This window comes from Chiloscyllium punctatum, chromosome 17 (genome assembly GCF_047496795.1).
Source record: "Chiloscyllium punctatum isolate Juve2018m chromosome 17, sChiPun1.3, whole genome shotgun sequence".
In the NCBI taxonomy this organism is placed as follows: Eukaryota; Metazoa; Chordata; class Chondrichthyes; order Orectolobiformes; family Hemiscylliidae; genus Chiloscyllium; species Chiloscyllium punctatum.
In genome coordinates, this window is record NC_092755.1 from 21,609,778 (window position 1) to 21,629,293 (window position 19,516).

The 19,516-nt window shown below is 44.4% G+C and overlaps 1 long non-coding RNA gene across 3 annotated transcripts in view; it reads left to right on the forward strand.

Moving 5' to 3' along the window:
• Positions 1 to 3,007: 3,007 nt before the first annotated feature.
• The window catches only part of LOC140487751 (uncharacterized), a 76,655-nt gene continuing 60,146 nt past the window's right edge, over positions 3,008 to 19,516 (forward strand). For all 3 annotated transcript variants that reach the window (XR_011962931.1, XR_011962932.1, XR_011962930.1), the window contains exons 1-2: positions 3,008 to 7,976; positions 17,104 to 17,303. This is a non-coding gene — a long non-coding RNA (uncharacterized lncRNA). The remainder of the gene's footprint in view (positions 7,977 to 17,103; positions 17,304 to 19,516) is intronic.

Here is a 19,516-nt window from a genome sequence, read left to right on the forward strand (position 1 = left end):
ATATCCTCTCTCAGTCCTGCTGTGATGTTTCACCCAATCAGAACCAGCAGCTCTCCTCCTCTCTCAGCTCCCCTTCTGTCCTTCCTGCAGCATCTGTCCCCTGGAACATTGAGCTGCCTGTCCTGTCCCTCCCTCAGCTGTTGTTTCTGTAATACCTGTGATATCCCAGTCCCATCTTAGATTACTTCACTAAAGACAGGAATGCACTCGATGGATATTTCTTAACATCAGCAATTATTTAATACTCACTTATGGGTTTTAAATCTAATCTTTTTTGAAACATTTCATTCACATCCCAACATTTGCAATGGTGGGATTTAAACCTGTGTCCAGAGAACATTTGCTGAGTTTCTGGATTAATTGTCTCACAATAATGCCATTAGGCCGTCATTCCGCCTGCTCACAGGTTGCGCATTCCACTGCAATATGAATCAAAACCCTTTATTCCTGCACAATTGTTTGATCCTGCACTCTGGTGATATGACTCAGTATCTCTCCATGTGGTATCCCTCACTGTGTGGGTCTAATTGCTGCTTCTGTCAGCGCCTCTCACTTTTGCAGCTACTCCAGATCCTGAGCCAACAGAATTCTCCACTCCAGAGAGATGAGGCAGTACAGGCCAGGATTGGAGACTGGGATTTTCCAGATCTCTGTCGGGCTCAATGCCATTCTACATGTGTAACCCTCACAGCATCAGTCTAATTTCCTATTCTGCCTATTTCTCTGTCTTCTACAGGTACTCAGGGAGTTCATGACTCAATAGACTTGCCAACTGCTGGTTGGGAAGATGGTTGGTTTGCCAGAGAGATAAAGGTCAGGGAGGTTGGTACCCTTCAATAAATCCTGCTGCCAGGTAAGATCTTTCCAGGGCACAGAGCAGAGAGCAAGGAGAGGGCTCCAAACATCAGCTAATAAGACATGACATAAATATAGTACTGGAGGGTGAGTACAGTCCAGACCCACACCAGGCTCAGTCACCACCTTTACTTTAAGTTTGGTTTTGTACTGAGACAGCATCAAGAGTTCCCAATTTTCAATCCAGGCATGTGCTGTCTTGGTGAGCATCAGGACAACAGAGGGGAAAGCAGGCCTCCCACGAGATGGTGTTAATGCTTCTTGGGATCTTCCTGTTCCCTATTCCCTCTCCAACACTGTTTCTATGGATTGTCTTGTGGACCAGTGTCTTCAATCATTCTAACTCCTATAACAGTTCCTATCTCTGTCATCTCCTCCCCCTCACCAATTATTTCACATATTTGAAACCTCCAGTCCAGATGACCATCCGTATCGCTGTAACTTGCTTCAGTCTCTACAACATGCCTTGTCTCGATAGTCTCCTCCTCCGATAACTGGAGACATCGGGTCTGTTTCTGTGCGGCATGGCTCTTCGGCTGAGGTTTCCAAAATGGAATGTGTCACATTTGCCAGTGTTTGGTCCATGTCCCTTGAAATCTTCTCCTCTCCATGTACCTGCCCAAGTATCTTTTCCATGTTTTAATTGTACTTGTTTTTACCATTTCCTCTGGCAGCTCATTCCATCTATGCACCATCCTCTGTGGATAATGTTGCCCCTCAGCTCCCTCTTTAAATACTTGCTCTGTCACCTCACGTTTATGCCTCTAGCTTTGGACTCACCTACCCTTGGCAATTCACCTTACTTAGGCCCTACATGGTTTCATAAACCTTTATAAAGTCACCCCATGGCCTCCTCTGCTGAGGAGAAATATTGACGACAATGTTACAAATAACTCCAACTCATGTACTCAATGCTCTGACCAATGAAGACAAGTGTGCCAAATGCTGCTTTCCCCACCACTCTGTCCACCTGTGATGGCACTTCCAACTAACCATGTTACTGCACCCCTTGGTCTCTCCCTGTTTGACAACACTGTCCAGGGCCCGACCATTAACTGTATTAGTCCTCCCTGGTTTGTCTTAATTAAATCCAGCACCTGAATTAAATTCCATCTTTCATTCCTTGGCCCACGAGCCCAGTTGATTAACATCCCCTTCGATAACTATATTCCCTGCCCACTCTTTCACTAATCTTGGTATCAGCAAACATACTAACAGAGACTGCTATATTTTCACTCAGATTGTTTATGTAAATGGTGCACCAATCCTGAAAGCAGACTGCTGGTTAGAGGCCTCCAGTTTGAACAACAACCCTCTCCCACCACCCTCTGTCTCCCACTGTCATCCCATTGTGTATCCAGTTGGCGAGCTCTCCCTGATCCCTTGTGATCTACCCTTACTTACCAATATATCATGCAACACCTTGACGTCTGTTACTCTGCCTTCGTCTTCTTGGTCACATCTTGAACAAACTCCAATCAAGTTTGTGAGACATGTTTTCTCACGCACAAAGCCATGCTGGCTGGCTGTAATCAGTCCTTATCTTTCCCATTGCAAGTAAGTCATACCTCTCAGAATGACCTTCAACAACTGACCCACCCTGATGTCTGGCTCACCAGTCTGTACACCCCTGGCTTTATCTTGCATCCTTCCTTAATTAATAACACAATATTATAATCACAGTCAGACAGTCATACCGCACTGTTGGTTAGTGTTAACCATACTCTAAAACTGATCTCCTGCCTGACCACCTGCCTGTTCCTGGATCATAGCCCTTCAAACCTTTCCTATTCCTGGAGTAATCCAAATGTCTTTTAAACATTGTAATTGTTCCCATGTTCACCCCTTCCTTGGGAAGTTCATTCCACACACAACCCACCCTCTGTGTAACAAAGTGCCTCTCGTATCATTTTTTTATGTCTCTCTTCTAAACTTAAAAATGTAGTGCCTTGTCTTGAAACTCCCCTGTCTATGGGAAAAGACAACTCCCATTAACTCTATCTATCCCCCTCATGACTTTATAAACTTCTATGAGGTCATCTGTCAACATTCAGGTTTCAGTGAAAAAAATGTGTTGCTGGAAAAGCGCTGTAGGTCAGGCAGCATCCAAGGAACAGGAGAATCGACGTTTCGGGCATTAGCTCTTCTTCAGGCTGATGCCCGAAACATCGATTCTCCTGTTCCTTGGGTGCTGCCTGACCTGCTGCGCTTTTCCAGCAACACATTTTCAGCTCTGATCTCCAGCATCTGCAGTCCTCACTTTCTCCTCAATGAAAAAATACCAATCTCTCCAGGTTTCTTTATAACTGTAACCTTCCATACCCATCCACGTCCCAGCAAATCTCCTCTGAACCCTCTCCCGCTTAATAATATCCTTCCGATAGCCTGGGCGACCAGAACTGGACACAGTATTCCAGAAGAGGTCTCAGCAATGGCCTGTACAATCTCAATGTGACTTCCCAACTCCTATATCCAAAGGACTGAGCAATGAAAGGAAGTATGGCAAGCACCTTTTTTTTGACCATCCTGTCTCTCCATGTTGCAAGCTTCAAAGTTCTACAACACACTACCGAGGGTCCAATCATTAATTGTATAAGTCCTGCCTGTGTTTGTTGTACCAAATGCCTTACCTCACATTTATTCAGATTGAACTCCATCTACTATTTTTCAGCCATTCACACATTTCATCAGGATCCCTTTGTAATCTTAGAAAACCTTCTTCACTGTTTACAATGCCACCCTCCAGTCTAACAGCCTATCACACATAGCTCTCTATGGTACAAACATCTCTGCTAGGGCCCCTACAATTTCTTCACCAGCTTCCCACAATGTCCTAATATACATTTGATCAGGTCCTGGGGATTTATCTACCTTTGTGTATTAAAACCTCCAGCACCTCCTTTTCTATAATGTGGGAACATTTAGGACATTGAGTCACAGAGATGTACAGAACAGAAGTAGATCCTTCAAACCAACTCCTGCATGACGTTTCTAGTCACATTTGCCACAATTTTGCCAATATCCCTCTGAACCCTTCCTATTCATATACCCATCCACATGCCTTTTAAATGTATTTCTATCAGCCTCCACTATTTCCTCTGGCAGCTTATTCCATACACTCTGCAGGAACCAGTTGTCCTTTAGGTCCCTTTGAAAATTTCCCCTCGAACTTTAAAGTAAAGGCCTATCAGTTTGTAATCCCCCCAACCTGGGGAAAAGACCTTATCTATTCACCCTATCGATGACCATCATGATTTTAAACTCCTTTATCAGGTAACTCCTCAGCCTCCCATGTTCAAGTGAATTCAGCCCCAGCTTATTCAGCTTTTCCGTGCAGCGCAAACCCTACAACCCTGGCAAATCCTTGGTCATCTGAACCCTTTCATGTTCCACAACATCCACAGCATTGAGACCAGAATTGCACACAGTATTCCAATAGTAGTCAGGACAAACACTGTTTAGTTCCCTGAGCGCCCCAGTCTTTATCCACAGTAAGTTCCAAAGTGAAATATTTGTTTTGGATCTTGTAGTTTCACACATCGTTGCCTTCATTGATCATTAAGGAGACGGGGTTTGTCCCGAGCTCTTCTTTTGCTCTTAATACACTTGTAGAGTCTCTTTGGATTCTCCTTAACTTTCTCTGCCAAAGCGATCTCGTGTCCCCTTTTTACATTCCTGATTTCCATCCTAAATGTATTTCTACAGCCCTGATGCTCCTGAAGTGATTCCCTTGAGTCAGCCAATTATATCTGACATGTGCCCCCTTTCTTCTTGACTGGAGCCTCGAATCTCAGCCAGTGTTTCCTAATTCAGTCAGCATTGAGTTGCACACTAACAGGAACAGGCTGGCGCTGAACACTCCTTTTATCTCGGTTTTAAAATATTCCTACTTGCCAGACTTCCCTTTACCTGCAAATAACCTCCCCAAATCTACTTTAAAAATTCATGACTATCTTGCTCCATTGTATAACTTGAACTTGTGGACCAGGCCTGTCCTTTTCCATCGCTATTTTCAAACTAATACAATTCTGGTGACTTTCCAGCTCAGTCCCGTTTCCAACCTTGTTTCCCAAGTGGAGGTCAGGTTTAGCCCCATTTTCCAGTTGGGTCATTTACATAATGACTGGGAGTTTCTGGAACACTTATCAAATTCCTTCCATCCAACTGCTTAACACAGTAGCAATCCCAGTCGAGGTTTAAGGTTAAAATCCCCTACCATTACGACGCTATCATTCTAACAGATATCTGAGATCTCCTGACATATTTGCTCCTTCATCTCCCATTGCCTATCGCTGTAGTACAATCGTAGCAAACTGATGACCAATTTTTATTTCTCGGTTCTACTAATATCATTTAACTGGGCGATCCTGAATGAATATTCTCTTTCGGTACTGCTGTGATGTTTTCCCCCAGTCAAAACCACCAGCTCTCCTCCTGTTTTGCCTCCTGTTTTGCCTCCTGTTCTATCCTTCCTGTTGCCTCTGTCCTGTGGAACATTGAGCTGCCAGTCCTGTCCCTCCCTTATCTGTGTTTCTGTAATATCTATGGTATCCCAGTCCCATGTTCCCTTCCATGCTCTGGGTTCATCTGCCTTATCTGTGCGGCCCCTTGCATTGAAATAAATGCAGTTTAATTAATCAATTTTCCCTCATTGCCTGCTATGTTCTTGCCTGCCTTGTCTATTTAAATTGCTCTCTTGAACATCTATACCAGCCTCAAACTTCTTTCTGGCCTTACGACTGTTTGCAGTCCCACATCCCTGCCAGATGATTTTAAATCCTCTCGAGCAGCTCCAGCAACTCTCCCCACCAGGATATGTGTCCCCCTCCTTTTCCCAGTTCAGGTGTCTTCCCCACCCTGTCTACCTGTGCTGACACCTTCAGACATCCAGGGACTTGTCCACCAAGGTCCCTGTATTCCTCAGTACTCCAGGAGGACCTACTATTCATGATGGATATCATTTGCTGATTAGACTTCCCACAGTGCATTACCTCACAGTGATCAGAAGTAAACTCCATCTGCCATTACTCTGCTCAGTTTATCATCTGATCAATATCAGACTGCAGCCTGAGACCATGCTCCTCACTGTGGACAACACCCTCCCCTTTCATGTCATCTGCAAACCTACCAATGATACCTTCTGCTTTCACATCTGAGATATTAATGTACATAATAACCAGCAATGGTTCCTGTACAGAACCCTGTGGTACACCCGCTGGGCAAAGTTTTCCAGTCGTGAAAAACCTGCTCCACCAATTATGGATCCAATTTTCCAACTTGCCTTGGATTCCATGGGCTCTTTCCTTCTGGACCGGCCTTCCATGTGAGACCTTGTCAAAGACATTAATAAACACCATGTTCCCACACCATCTGCACTGGCCTCATCAATATCAGAGGACAGTCCTCTACCAAATCCATACAGACAATCCCTAATGTATTCCTGTCCTTTTGAATGTTGATTCATCGTTTCCCTCACAATTGTTTCCAATATTTTCCCTCCCCCTGCTGTCAGACTATCTTCTCTGTAATTACCTGGCCTATCACTGCTGCTCTTGAACAAATGAACCACATTCGCCATCCTCCAGTCATTTAGCACTTCACCTGTGGCCAGCAAAGTTTTAAATATATCCGCCAGGGCCCCAGCAATCTCCTCCCTTACCTCCTATAACAGCCTGGGATATATTTTATTGTTACTGGGAATTTCTCCACCTTTTTGCCTGTGAATACATTTAACGCCTCCTTCTCATTGATCATAAGATGTTCCAGAGCCTCACCATCCCAACTGAAATCCCTACAATGCCTTTCTCCTGAGTGAATACAGATGGGAAGTATTCATTGTAGACCTCACCTGCTTCCTCTGGCTCCATGCACAGATTGTCCCTTTGGTTTCTAACAGGCCCCACTGCTTAGTTGGGGATCCTCTTCCTCTAACTGTACTTATTAAATATCTCGTGGCTTATCCTGAACATTATCTGCTAAGGATATTTTGTGATCATTGTTTGCCCGTTTATTTTTAAGGAACCCCCACCCCCACCCCCCGCGCTTTCTATCTAACACCTTTCTTACCCATTATTGTTAGTGTTGTCCATTTTGCCTGAGTTTCCACAAGGTTGTGAACCATTGAATGTTTATGTTCCACATTTTGTTTCCCCTGTAACCACATCTCTCTAGTATCTAAATCTCTTTCAGCTGTGTCTCAAATCCAGCTACCTTATTGAAGATACTTTGTCTATGCGGAAAACAAGTTTCTGTACTCTTTTCCACAATTTCCTATCACAATCCAATTCGTTAATGTAGAGTTTTAGTTAAACTCTGGCCCAGCCTGTTCCTTTCTGCTTGTCTTTAGCCACATTCCCATGCTGTTCTGATGCATCACCTTTTTCTATTTGGATTTGGAAAACACTTTGCTGTGGGTATGTCATGCAGACTATGTGAGGATGGGCAGATGTCATTCTCGAAAGGACAAGTGTTTGGGTTTTTTGTACCTCAGCAATGGTTTCATACATATTTATGGATGGTTAATTATAATATTTGAATTTATTGATTTTAAATTCCACCACTTCAGATGGTGGGTTTCAAACCTGTCTCCCCTGAACATTAGCTGAGGTTTTGGATACATGCTCTAGCAATAATACCACGAGGCCATCACTTCACCTGCTCACACGTTGCTCATGCCTGAGCACTGATACCAGAGCATCATGAAGCTAAACATCTTCTTCTGTCACAATTGTTTGATCCTGACACCTTCCTGAACTCTGGTGATATCACTCAGTCTCTCTCCATGTGGTATCCCTCACTGTGTGGGTCTCATTGCTGCCTCTGTCAGTGTCTCTCACTCTTGCAGCTACTTCAGATCCTGAGCTAACAGAATTCTCCACTCCAGAGGGATGCAACAGCACAGGGACTCTGTGGGACTCAGTGCCATTCTACATGTGTAACCTTCACTACATCAGTGTAATTTTCCATTCTGTCTATTTGTCTGTCTCCTGTAGGTACTCAGGGAGATTCAATAGACTTCTCAGCTGCTGGGTGTTCCATCCATCACCCCATTGAAGATGGTTGGTCAGCCAGAGAGACAAAGTGCAGGGAGATCTAGAGCCTTCAATAAATCCTGCAGTGAGGTAAGATCACTCACAAAGCACAGAGCAGACAGCAATGTGAGGGATCCAAACATCAGCTAACAGGACATGACATAGATACGGTGCTGGAGGGGGAGCACAGTACAGACACAACTCTGGCTCAATCACCACGTCTACTTTAACTTACATTGTACTGAGACAACGTAGAGAGTTCACAGTTATCAATCCAGGCCTGTGCTCTCTTAGTGAGCATCAGTACAACAAAGGGGAAAGCAGGCCTCCCACGAGAGGGTGGGAATGCTGCCTGAGATCTTTCTGTTCTGTGTACCTTCTCCAACACTGTACCTAAGGTATGTCTTGTGGATCAGTGTCTTCAATAATTTTTAACTCCTATAACATTTCCTATCTCTGTAACCTCCTTCTTTCCATATAGGCCCTCCGCATACTTGAAATGTACCGCATTGCAGACTACCATCCCTATCACTATACCTTGCTTCAGTGTCTATAACATGCCTTCTCTCCGTATTCTCCTCCTCTTGAACTGGGTACAGGGTCATGCTGCATAAAAACAGAACCTTCAGTCCAAGTCATCAATGCTGACTATTTTCCCCAAACCTGAACGAGTCGCATTTGCCTGTGTTTGGCCCATATCCCTTCAAACCTTCCCTTCTCCATGTGCCTGCCTAAATTTCTTTTCCAAGTTGTAATTGTTCTTGTTTCTCCCATGTGCCCCTGGCAGTTCATTCCGTCTATGCACCATCCTCTGCGGATGTTGCCCCTCAGCTCCCTCTTTAAATCTTTGTTCTCTCGCCTCACGTTTATACCCTCTAGTTTTGGACTGACTTACCCGTGGCTATTCACCATTCTTACTCTCCATATGGTTTTATAAACCTTTATAAGGTCACCCCTTTATAAGCCACCTCTCTCCAAGGGAAATATTGAAGGCAATGTTACAAATATCTCCAACTCATGTATCAAAGCGTTGGCCAATGACAGCAAGTGTGCCAAATACCGCTTTCCCCACCCTGTCCAACTGTGATGCTACTTCCAAAGAACAATGTAACTGCACCTCTTGGTATCTCTCTGTTCGACAATACTACCCAGGAGTGTACCATTACCTGAGTTAGTCCAAAACTCAATACCTGAATTAAAATCCATCTTTCATGCCTTGGTCCACTGGCCCAGTTGGTCAAGATCCCCTTTGATAACCGTATTGACTGCCCACTACACCATTCATTTGATCATCCACAAAATTACTAACAATGACTCCAATATTCTCAACCAAATTGTTTATGTAGATGATGCACATCAGTGGTCCCATCCCTGATCCTTGTAGCACACCGCTGGTCACAGGCCTCCAGTCTGAACAACAACCCTCTCCCACCAACCCCTGTCTCCTACTGTCAAGCCGATTTTGTGTCCAGTTGACTAGCTCTTCCTGATCACATGTGATCTAATCTTACGAACCAGTATATCATGCTAAATGCAAGGTTTATGAAGGTTTGTTGCTCAGATTGAGGTTTAGGATGTAGGTTTGCTCTCTGAGCTGTAGGTTTGATATCCAGACATTGCGTTGCCTGGGCACGGTAACATTATCAGTGGCAACCTTCAAGTGAAGCGAAGCTGTTGTCTCCTGCTTTCTATTTATATCTTTATCCTGGATGGGGTTCCTGGGGTTCACCACAAACCCATCCAGGAGAAAGATATAAATAGAAAGCAGGAGACAACAGCTTCACTTCACTTGGAGGTCGCCACTGATGATGTTACCGTGCCAGGTAACAAAACATCTGGATATCAAACCTACAGCTCAGCGAGCAAACCTACACCCTAAATCATGCTAAATCCCGTCAAAGGCCCTGCTGACATTGGTGTAGACAATGTCTGGTCACCAATTCAACACAAGCCATCAAGTTAGTGAGACTTGACTTTGTATGCTGACTATCTTTCATCAATCCTTGTCTTTACAAACGAATGTAACTCCAGTCTGGCAGAATCACTTTCACAACTAACCCACCACTGACGTTGGGCTAATTGGTTTTCAGTTCCCTGGCTTTCTCTTGCAGCCTTTCTTAAATAATGGATCAAAACCATAGTGTTGTCAGTGCTGTACAGCATGGAAACTGACCCTTCAGTTGATACCAACCATAATCTCAAACTAAACTCGTCCCAGCTGCCTGTTGCTGGCCTGTATCCCTCCAACCCTTTCCTATTCATGTACTTAACTAAACGTTGTACTTGTACCGACATCCACCTCAGGAAGTTCATTCCACACCCAAACCACCCTCTGTGTAACTATTTGCCCCTTATATCCTTTTTTTTGAACATATCTCTCCTCTAACCTGAAAAATGTGGCCCCTCCACTTGTGACTCCGTCACCCAAAGGAAAGGGCAGCTACCACTGACTCTATGTATATCCCAACTTTTTTTCTTAAACTTCTATAAGGTCACCTCTCAACCTCCAGGCTCCAGTCAAAAAAAAACTCTGCATATCCAGCCATTTTTCAGAACTCAAACATTTCATACCCAGCAACGTCTTGGTAAATCTCTTCTGAACACCCTTCAGGTTAATAATATCCTCCCTGTAACTGGGCGACCAGAACTGGATGGGGTATTGCAGAACAGGCCTCACAAATGTCTGTACAATCTCAAGATGACGTCCCAAATCCTATATTCAATGGACTGAGTAATAGTCAGGCATGCAAAGCACTGTCTTATCCATCCTGTGATGCAAGCTTCAAGAATTATGTACCTGAACCCGGAGGTCCCTTTGCTCTAAAACACTAACCAAGGCCTAAACATTAATTGTATAAGCTCTACCCTTGTTTGTTTTACCAAATGCATTACCTCGCATTTATTCAGATTGAATTCCATCTGCGGTTTTTCAGCCAATTCACCCATTTCATCAAGATCACTTTGGAATCTTAGAAATCCACTATGCCACCCTCCAGCCTTCCAGCCGATCACACATGGCTGTCAATGGTACAAATACCCTTGCTAGAAGCTCCACAATTTCTTCCCTAGCATCCCACAATGTCCTGTGATACACTTAATCAGGTCCTGGGGCCTTCCATTCCTTTGTGTTTTAAAACCTCCAGCACCACCTCTTCTATAACATGCACTCTTTTCAAATCACAGAGGTGTACAGCATGGAAACAGAGCCTTCAGTCCAACTCATCCATGCTGACTAGAAGATGTAAATAAATTCATCCCGTTTACCAGCATTTGGCCCATGTACCGCTAAACTCTGATTGTCCATATATCCCTCCAGATACCTTTTAAATGTTATAATTGTATCCGTCTCCATTACATTCTCTCTTAGCTTATTCCATTCACACATCACCATGTGCATGAAAAAGTTGTCCCTTCAGTCCCTTTTTTAAACCTTTCCCCTTCAACCTTAAACCTATGCTCTCTAGGTTTGGACTCTCGAACCCCGGGAAAAGACCTTGACTCTTTACCCAATCCATGCCCCTCATGTTTATATAAACCTCTGTCAGGTCACCCCTCAGTCTCTGATGCTCCAGGGAAAATAACCCCAGCTTATTCAGCAGAAATCCTTGCAACATCTTGTTAATCTTTTCTGAACACTTTCAAGCTTCACAACACCCTTCCTGTAGCAGGGAGGTTGGAATTGCAGAGAACTCCAATTGTGGTCTAACGTATTACTCTTGTTCTCTGCGTTCCCCAGTCTTTGTCCACAGTAAGTTCTGGAGGGAAAACAAATGTTTAGGGTCTTAGCCATACTTGCTAATGAAAGCCAACACACCATATGCATTCTTAACACCCTCTCAACTTGGGTGGTAACTTCAGGGACACAGGATCACTCTGTTCGTGCACACTGCTAAGGTTCCTGCCTTTAACCATGTAAACGTTTTCTGCAGATTCTTCCAATCTGAAACCGTCCCTATCTTTGTAACTTCCTACAATCTATATAACACTCATAAACTGTGAAACCTCCTCAAGTCCCTATATTCCTAATGCCTGCAAAATCCTCCAATCCCGATATCCCTCTCTAACTCTGTAAATGCCACCATCCTCCAGTGCCTTTCTGGGGAACATTGCAAAGGAAGGAAGATTTGTAGAGACCGGGCCATGTTACGGAGGTAGGAAGGGCTGCAGAACCTGGAGGATGGTACTAATGTAGGAAGGAACGTGGATCCTGCAGGAGGTTAGACAGTGTGGGATTCATAGAGCCTGCAGGATGGGACCAAGAATGGGTTGTGGACCCTGAAGGATGTTAAGATTTGAATCACAGATCATCTTTGATTGGACCATTCAGCCGATCTTAGAGTCAAAGAGATGTACAGCATGGAAGCAGACCCTTCAGTCTAACCTGTCTATGCCGAACATATATCCCAACCCAATCCAGTCCCACCTACCAGCATCTGGCCCATATTCTTACAAACCCTTCCTATTCATATACCCATCTGGATATCTTTGTATCAGCCTCCACCACTTACTCTGGCAGCTCATTCCATACACGTACTACCCTCTGCGTGGAAAAAAAGCCCCTTAAGTCTCTTTTATATCTCTCTCCTCTAACCGTAAACCTGTGTCCGCCAGTTCTGGACTCCCATTCCCGAGGGTGAAGACTTTGTCTCTTTAGCCTCTCCATGCCCCTACTTTATATCGCTCTATATGGTTTTATAAAACTCTATATGGTCGCCCCTAATGATTTTATAAACCTCTAAATGATCACCCCTCAGCCTTCGATGCTCCAGGGAAAACAGCCACAGCCTATTCAATCTCTCTATAGCACAAACCCTCCAATCCTGGCAACATCCTTGTAAATCTTTTCTGAACCATTTCAAGTTTCACAACATCCTTCTCAAAGAAAGGAGACCAGAATTGCACACAGTATTCCAAAAGTGACCTAAGCAATGTCCTGTACAGCCACAACATGATCTCACAACGCCTGTACTCAATACTCTGACCAATAAAAGAAAGCATACCAAATGCCTTCTTCACTATCCTACCTACCTGCAACTCTGCTTTCAAGAGCTATGAACCTGCACTCCAATATCTCTATGTTCAGCAACACTCCGTCAAAACTTACCATTAAGTGTATAAGTCCAGCAAAGATTTGCTTTCGCAAAATACAGCACCTTGCATTTATCTGAATTAATATCCATCTGCAACTTCTCAGCGCATTGGCCCATCTGATCAAGATTCCATTGTAATTGGAAGTAACCTCTTTTGCTGGCCACTACACCTCCAATTTTGTTGTCATCTGCAAACTTACTAACTATACCTCTTATGCTCACATCCAGATCATTTATGGAAACAATGCAAAATATTGGACCCAGCACCGATCCTTGTGGCACTCCACTGGTCACAGACCTCCAGTTTGCAAACCAACCCTCCACCACCACTCTTTGTCTTCTACCTGTGATCCAGTTCTTTACCAAATGGCTAGTTCTCCCTGTATTCCGTGAGATCTAACCTTGCTAACCAGTCTCCAATGGGGAACCTTGTTGAACGCCTTACTGAAGTCTATATAGATCACATCCACTGCTCTGCCCTCATCAATCTTCTCTGTTACTTCTTCTAAAAACTCAATCAAGTTTGTGAGACATGATTTCCCACTCAAAAAGAAATATTGACTATCCCTAATCAGTCCTTGCCTTTCCAAATACATGTTCATCCTGTCCCTCACGATTCCCTCCAACAACGTACACACCGATGTCAGGCTCACCAGTCTATAGTTCCATGGCTTTTCCTTACTGCCTTTGTTAAATAGTAGCAACACGATAGCCAACCTCCAGTCTTCTGGCTCTGATGTCCTGTTTCTATTTTTTTCTGTATCTTTACCGGAATGGTGGGCACAGCTTACGATTGCCAGGCTGGGAGATGTGAATTCAGGTGTGAATCTATTTGCCCGTTCTCTCTGTGTGCCTGACACTGACCTGGTGATGCTCTGGTAAAAAGCACTCTCCGTGCATCTGGTAACAAACAGATCGACAGGACTGACCAGAGGTCACCGCATCAAAACCTTCATTTAGAATGTTCTTTATTTTAATATTTTTAAATGGCAGTTTTATGAGATGCAGGAATTGAGGAGTTGTCATTTTTAAAAGAATGAAACTTTTGTCATTGACCCTGACACATGCAACGGGGATTCGTGGATTCTGTTGTTCTCTGCAGACTGTCACTCAGTTTTGAAGTAGCATTTAGACAGAAACATCAATAGGGAGAGAATAGAGGGATATCACCCATGTGCAGGCAGATGGGATTAGTTGAGAATAGCATCATGGTCAGCACAGCCATGGTGGGCCGAAGGGCCTTTTCCTGTGCTGTACTATTCTAGTTTCTAACTTCACGGCATCCACCCTGTCAAAGCCCCTCACAATCCTGGATGTTTCATTCAATTTCTCTTCCGTTCTTCAAAACCCCATTAGGTTCAAGGTCAATCTACTCCACCTCTTCTCATTGGAAAATCCCGCCATCTCCAGAATCAGCCGAGTGAACCTTCCCTGGCCTGCCTCCAACACAAGAATGTCTTTCCTTAGGGCACGCATACTGTTCATTATAATCTAGGTGTGGTCTGACTTGTACCTTGCATCATTTTAGCAAGACCTCCCTATTTTTAGACTCCATTCCCTTTGCCTTCTCTATGACCTGCTGATCCTGTAAGCTACCTGTTTCAGATTGATGCACATGGATTCCCAAAATCCTTTGTGCAGTGAGTCTGAACCAAACGGTGTTAGCCTGACAGTAAGTCGGTAACGTGCTGGAATGTGCTATAAAGAATATGACAATAAATGATAACTGGATGTTTAGAAACAATGGGAGATGTATGATTTTATAAAAGGGGAATATTTTTAAATCTGTTGGATTCTATATTTTGGTGTGACTATAAATGCAGAATAGATAAGGTTGGGGGAGGCTAGTTGTGGTAGAGGGATATTTGAAATTTCAGAAGTATTTTGACAAGTTTCAACAAGGTCTAAAACTTAGCTCAGGAGAGAATAGGGCCCCTGAAAGATCAATGAGGCTGTCTGTGTGGAATCACTGCTGATGGGGGAGATACTGAACACATATTTTGCGTTAGGATTTACTGTGGTGAAAGACATGGAAGCTCGGTAAGTTAGGAAAATACATAGTGATGTCTTGAAAAGAGTGCACATTGGAGAACAGGAGGTGCTGGATGTCTTAAAATGCAATAAGTTAGATAAAACCTTGGGACATGGTCAGATATATCCCAGCGCCTTGTGAGAAGCGAGGGAGGAAATTACAGGACCCCTTCCAGAGATATTTGTATCATCAACAGCTACTACAGACCAGTGAGACTGATGGCAGGGTGGTAAGTTGTTGGAGGAGATTCTGAGAGAAACGATCATCGTGCATTTGGAAAGGTAAGGACAGATTAATGATCGTCAGCATGCCTTTGTGCACGGGAAATCATGCCTCAAACCTGGGAGTGGAGGTAGACAAGTGAGAGGTCAAAGCAGAGCAGTACACGATGTCCACACGAAATTTATCAAGGCCTTTGACAAGGTTCTGCATGGCAGGCTGGTTAGTAAGTTTAGATCAGACATAACCAGGGAGCGCTCATCAACTGGATACAAATCAGGATTCACGGTAGGAGACAGAGCATGTTCATAAAGGGTGACTGCTCAAACTGCAGGCCTGTGACCAACGATGTGCCATGGGGTTCGGTGCTGGGTCACTGTTGTGCATCATTTACGTAAACAGTTTGGATGATAATACAGTCGCCATGGTTATCAAGTTTGTGAGTGAGACTGAAATTAGTGATAAAGTGGACAGTGAAGAGGGTTATCGAAGAGTACAATGGGATCAACAGTACTGCTGGACCAGTGAGGTTAGGAATAACAGGTGGAGAAATGCAAGATGTTGTATTGTGGTAAAGCAGACCAGGCTGGACTTGTACAATTAATGTTCGGGCCCAGGGTACTGTTGTCAGTGACCCAGTGATGCAGGTACACAGTTTTTTGAAAGTAGCGTCACGGGTAGACAGGCTGGTGAAGCAGGTGTTTGGGAGGGTTACCCTTCATTGGGCAGAGCATTGAGAGTAGGAGTTGGGATGTCATGGTGTATCTGTACAGGATATTAGTGAGGCCTCTGTATAAGCATTGTTGATTATCTGGAAAAAACCAACTTGTTCACGTCTGTCCTTTAGGGAGGGTTATCTGACATTCTTACCTGGTCTGGCTCACATGTGACTCCAGTCCCACAATAATATGGCCGACTCTGAGCTGCACCTGGGCAATTAGCAGGAGGGCAATGTATGCTGGTCCAACCGGTGACATCCTTAGGCCGTGAATGAATCAATGAAAAATACAGATGTCTATCCCTACCTTTGCAAATGGCTCTAGCTGCAGCAATCCGTACTGGCTTTGTAATGTTGTTCAGGCCTTTGCCCCTCTCTGTAACACTCTCACCACCTCCAGCACCTTCAATTCTCCCTGTTCCGCTACTCTGATTAAACACTGACAATATTTCCTCTTCCCACTGCACTCCTCCATATTTCTAAATGTTGGTTACTTCAGAATTGATCAGTTTTTTTTTCAGCTCTTAATCAAATCGGCCAAGACCGTCTGAAGTGGGAAGGAGCATTGGGAAGGTGTCGAGCACCTCGAGACTTTCTGTGGGGAAAACTGGAATCCAGGAGAAAACAGCACAAGGAGCGCGCTGTCATATCAACGTCCCACCCACCCCCTTTCCATGTCCACCTTCTGCCTCAAGTGTAACAGAGTCTGTGGAAGGCCACATCGGTCTGGACAGCCAACTCCAGACTCCCCCACCCCCACTGAGTGGGAGAGAGTCAGCCTCATCTGTGAGCCACTGCCATAGAGATGATGAGATAGGAAGGTTGAATCCCCTCACAATTATCCCAGTGCCTTTGTTACAAATTCAAATAATTCCCTGTTAATACAGTGTCTAATAATGTGCTATCACTCAGTATCTCTCCATCTGGTATCCCTCGCTGGGTCAGTCTATTTACTTCCTCTGTCAGCATTTCTCCCTCTTACAGATGGTCTGAGATCCTGAGTCAACAGAATTATCCATTCCAGAGAGATGCAGCAGCACAGACAAGGGATGGAGACTGGGATTATCGAGATCTCTGCTGGACTCAGTGCCACTCTGCATGTGTTCTCCTCATTGCATCAGTCTAATTTCCCATTCTGTCTATTTCTGTCTCATACAGGTAATCAGGATGTTCCTAACTCCTGTCTCATCCATCACCTCATTGAAACTGGTTGGTCAGCCAGAGACAGATGGAGAGGGAGATCTGGAGCCTTCAGTAATTCCTGCAGCTGTTAAGATCGCTCACAGTACACAACACAGGGTGGAAGTAGTAGACTTCTATATTCAGACCTGGAAGACCAGACATAGATACAGAGCTGGGTAAGGAACAGCAACATTCTAGACTTCATTCTCACCATCTTGTGAGGGTCCTGCTTTCACCTCTTCTGTACTGGTCCTCAATGCGACAGCGCAGGGGATCGCAGGCATCAATCCTGCCCATGCTGTTTTAGTGATCTCTGTAATATTCTCCAGTCCCAATAATCCTTCCTCTGTTTGGAATCTCCTCTAGTCCACATCATTCTCTGTGTCTCTGTCTCTGTCTCTGTCTCTGTCTCTGTCAGGTTCTCCAATCCCCAACACCCTAATCCCTAACCTTCTCCAGTAGATACTAAATTCCTTTATCCCTGTAAACCCTGACAGCCCTGTCTATCCCTGTAAGCTCCTCCCACCAATACCACCCTCCATGTCAATGTATTTGTCTTTAACCTCTCCATCGGTCCCTACCTCTGTAATCTTCTCCAGCTCCTACAACCCTTCCTTAGCTGTGAAAAATTTGTAATCTCCTTTATCCTTCTCCAATTCTTTGATCTTTATCTTGTTAAATTTCACCCTCATTCCCGACACCATACCCCTCCCGACCACAGGAACCTCTTTCAGTTTGTGCAACCCTCCCCATCTGTGTAACTGTCTCCAACCCAGTAACCTGGCATTCTCCATTGCCTTCCTATCTCTGTAGCCTCCAGAGCCTAGAAGCCTTCTTATATTTGTAAATGTCTTCAGTCACGACAACCTTCCATATCTCTGTTAGTATGCACAATAATCTCCTAGATGAAACAGACCCCTGTCTGTGCCTCTCAGTCTGCCTGCCTCTTCCTATCTCCATCCCTATCCCTATCTCCAGAATCTAATCCAGCTCCCTCTATCTCTGTAAATTCCTTCAATCCCCAAACCCCTTTGTCCCACTGACATTCTTGACCACATGTAACTCTGTTTAGCTCATAACATCCTTGAGCCCCTGTCAGCCTCCCTATCTCTGTAACCTCTACACATCTGTTCAACCCCCCACAACTGAGGAATGACTCCCTGTATTCACCATAAGGAAGATGGAATGACAGTGATCAGATATGTGGGAACTGTCATTCCGGAGATGTAGCTGCAGAATGCCCATCGCTGGGAAGTGAATACTGAAGGGTTGTTTGGATGGAGTCATAGAGTCAGAGATGTACAGCATGGAAACTGACCCTTCGGTCCAACCGCTGTGCAGCTATCCCAACCCAATCTCGTCCCAATAGGTAGACTAGGCAAAAAGCCAACAAGTTATGAAGGAAGCTTGAGGTTAATGCATTAATGAGACAGTCATGTAGATCTGAATATGAAAAGCGGAGCTGAGAATAAACAAGCAGCAGCAACCGTTAGCAGGAATTCGTTTGCAGGCACCAGACAGTGATGGGAATGTCAATATGCTTACAGTCAGGACACTGAATGTACGTATGGCAAGGGCAGTACAGTAACTGTGTGTGACAGTGGTCTCCATGCCGACTGATACAGCCATGAGCCTGTTGGATTGAATTTGTTGGTGTGAATATAAATGGCAGAATTGTAAGGGTGTAGGAGGGGTGTACTGGTACAGGGGATATGGTGTATTTGAATTATCAGAAGCCTATTATGCAAGTTCCAATAAGGGCTAAAGAGTAATTTGGGAGAGAATAGGGCTCCTTAAAGATCATAAGGTCGCCTATGTGTGGAACCAGAGGAGATGGGTGAGATATTAGACAAAATAGTCTTGTCAGTATTTACTGTGGAGAAAGACATGGAAGGTCAGGAACGTGGGGAAATAAATAGTGATGTCTTGGAAAGAATCCTCAACAGAGAAGAGAAAGTACTGGAATCTTAAAACAAATAAAGCTAGATCAATCCTCAGTAGCTCATTAGGTCAATCCGAGAATATTGTGGGAAGCTAGGGAAGAGATTGCAGGATCCCTTACAGAGATATGTATATTAGGCACAGTAAGATGTTGGAAGACTGGAGGTTGGCTAATGCTGTTCCATCACTGAAGGACTGCAGGGAAAATCCAGGAAATTACAGCCCCGTGAGAACTGTGATGGGGAAGTTGTTGAGGAGATTCTGAGAGAAAAGAGATCCTTACATTTACAAAGGCAAGGCCTGATTCGAGATGGTCAGCATGGCTTTGTGAGTGGGAAACCACGTTTCACAAACCGGATTGACTCTTCGAGGAGGTGGCCAAGGATAGTTGAAAGCAGAGCAGTCAACATTGTCCACATGGACTTTAGCATCTAATCAAGAGGAAGGA